At 33.7% G+C, this 2,500-nt stretch overlaps 1 long non-coding RNA gene across 1 annotated transcript in view; it reads right to left on the bottom strand.

Annotated features, from left to right (window-relative positions):
- Positions 1-2,500, bottom strand: part of LOC136825131 (uncharacterized) — a 327,719-nt gene that overhangs the window by 187,582 nt on the left and 137,637 nt on the right. Inside the window, exon 2 of the long non-coding RNA XR_010849247.1 lies at positions 439-509. This is a non-coding gene — a long non-coding RNA (uncharacterized lncRNA). The remainder of the gene's footprint in view (positions 1-438; positions 510-2,500) is intronic.

The following is a 2,500-nucleotide window of genomic DNA, read 5'->3' as shown; positions in this document are numbered from 1 at the left end:
AGCGCGTGACAATATATTTAGTAAGGGCACGGGAAAAAATAAAAGGAGTACCATGTGCTTACGTGTTCTTTTATGTTTACTTTGTTATATATTCTCCGTGTTTTTAGCATTGCATCTCGGAAATGTGTTGAAAGAACACGAAAACGCTTGGTTGGTACTCCTTTTATTTTTTTCCCGTGGCCTTGGCCAAATATATACACATACATATATAAATATACAGTACACACACACACACAAAAAAACACACACACACACACACACATATATATATATATATATATATATATATATATATATATATATATATATATATATATTACGAGTAGTGTCGTTCTCAAGTTTACACAAAGAAAACGGACAATAATCTGAGCTATCTTGGAAACATACGTGGACAAATTACGTAACAGTTTGGCTTTGTGTTTCTGTAACCGTACTCACTTTGAACGATGTGCTATGTCAGCTAAGTTCTGGGTCGCTATGGGATCAGTCCTGTGACCTATTTCTGTCACCTGTGTAAAGAGAAAATTTTGCCCAATCAGTACAAAACAACGTCGAACCAGTATTTTTGGTACGCTAGGTCGACTGACATCTTCATCACTTACTGTACTGTACAGCCATTGGAAAGATACATTCTAATTCAACCAATTACCCAAGCCTATAAAAGAGTTTTATTCAACCTGTATCCCAAGGCTATAAAAGAGTTTTATTCAACCAATGCCCCAAGGTTGTAGAGAGAGTTTTTAGTCTAACACAAAACTGTTTGTTGAAGATGAAATACAGACCATGTCAAAATTTTATATATGCGTTTTTAATACATGTGTAAGGTACGAATGGGCTTCAGTTCAAAGTATACAAGAAATCATTGCTACCAGAAAACTACACATATTTCATTTATATATAGTTAAAGTTATTATTTTTGTTATTACTCAGAAGATTAATCCTATTTATATGGGACAAGCCCACAGGGACCACTGACCTTAAAATTCAAGCTTCTGAAATACAGAAAGAGATCAGGTACCAGAAAAACAGGTAAATTAAAAAAATCCTCCTTGTATTTCAATAATTTACTTACATTTTTATTACAAAGAAATAAAAATGTAAGTAAATTATTAAAATACAGTAACTGTATAAAGGCAGTAATGCATTGCATCTTCGCTTGAACTTCTGAAGTTCCAACTGCACGACATCCTCAGCAGGGAGGCTGTCCCACAGTCCAAGGATGTGAGGAATAAAGGTCCTCTGGAACTGAGAAGTTCAAAACCTAATGTTATTGTTTGTATACTTCCTCTCGCTCTTAAAATTTGCTACCGCGTTTTTCTTGGTGATGAAATTAACCACATTTAATGAACGTTTGAGAAAATAGGCTAACTCACAACTCTTCATGAGGAAATCTTTAACCATATCCCACGAATCTTGGAATAATCCAGCAAAATAGACCACTTCCCAGGTATGATGTATTTTAGCCCAATTCCAAACAATTTGTTAATAACCAATTGTTTTTACATAAAGTAAAGGTTACCAACTTTTTTATTAAATAAAGCAATTGTTTCCGCACACGAAGATGGAAACATTCACTTAGTCTTTAGATACAGCTATTAGGAATAGATAAGAAAAAATCTACAGCCAGAACAATACAAAGAAAAGTAGATGCTTAATATATCCTTATATCTTAGATTTTAATTAATCATATCTAGGCGAAACTGGACGTGGATTCACTGTTACAACAGGCGAGCATAAGGGTACATATGGAGTAGGGTATATTTACAGTGCGGTGGCAGAGCATTACCTAGACGCAGGTCACTGAATAGGATTTAACCAATCAGCTGAAGTGTGTGGTTATCAATCAAGTACCAAGCCAGAATATAATTAAAGGATACTATAAAAGGCTTCATCATCACTAAATAATACCATTTAAAATACTAAGAACAGCACCAAGGAAGACGAATACACCAATTCTTGTATTTGAAGTACCAAGGCAGGATATTCTAGAGGACTTTAACATCAATAAACAACAGCTTTGAAAAGACTAAGAGCAGCACTAAGGGGATAACTACACCAACGATTGGATCTGCGAATACTCAGGCATTAAGGTCATAGGTTAAAAAAAGAACAGGTACTTGGAACATTGCAATGAGATGGTTGAAATTTTGAGAGGTTAATTGGCATGGTAAAATAAGAGTACACTGAAAATTTGCTGTTAATTGGACAAAAACTTTATATATATTTTTGAAAAATGTTGAAAAAATTTTGAAGTTGACTAACTTCATTGAACTTCAACTTTTAGATATAATTTTTGCTTAGCTTGGAAGAAAATTACATAATTTTACAATATGTGATTTTTATATTTAAAAGGATAAGTAGAAAGTCTTAATTTAAAACACTAAGAACGGCACAAAGGAAGATTGATACATCAAAGCTTGTATTTACAAATATTCAGGCACTAAAGAAATTCAGGAATGTCTCTGCTACACACTGCTAATGCCTCACTCCTTTTCACGGG

This window comes from Macrobrachium rosenbergii, chromosome 37, assembly GCF_040412425.1.
Source record: "Macrobrachium rosenbergii isolate ZJJX-2024 chromosome 37, ASM4041242v1, whole genome shotgun sequence".
NCBI classification, from domain to species: Eukaryota; Metazoa; Arthropoda; class Malacostraca; order Decapoda; family Palaemonidae; genus Macrobrachium; species Macrobrachium rosenbergii.
This window is presented reverse-complemented; position numbering and strand designations above follow the sequence as displayed.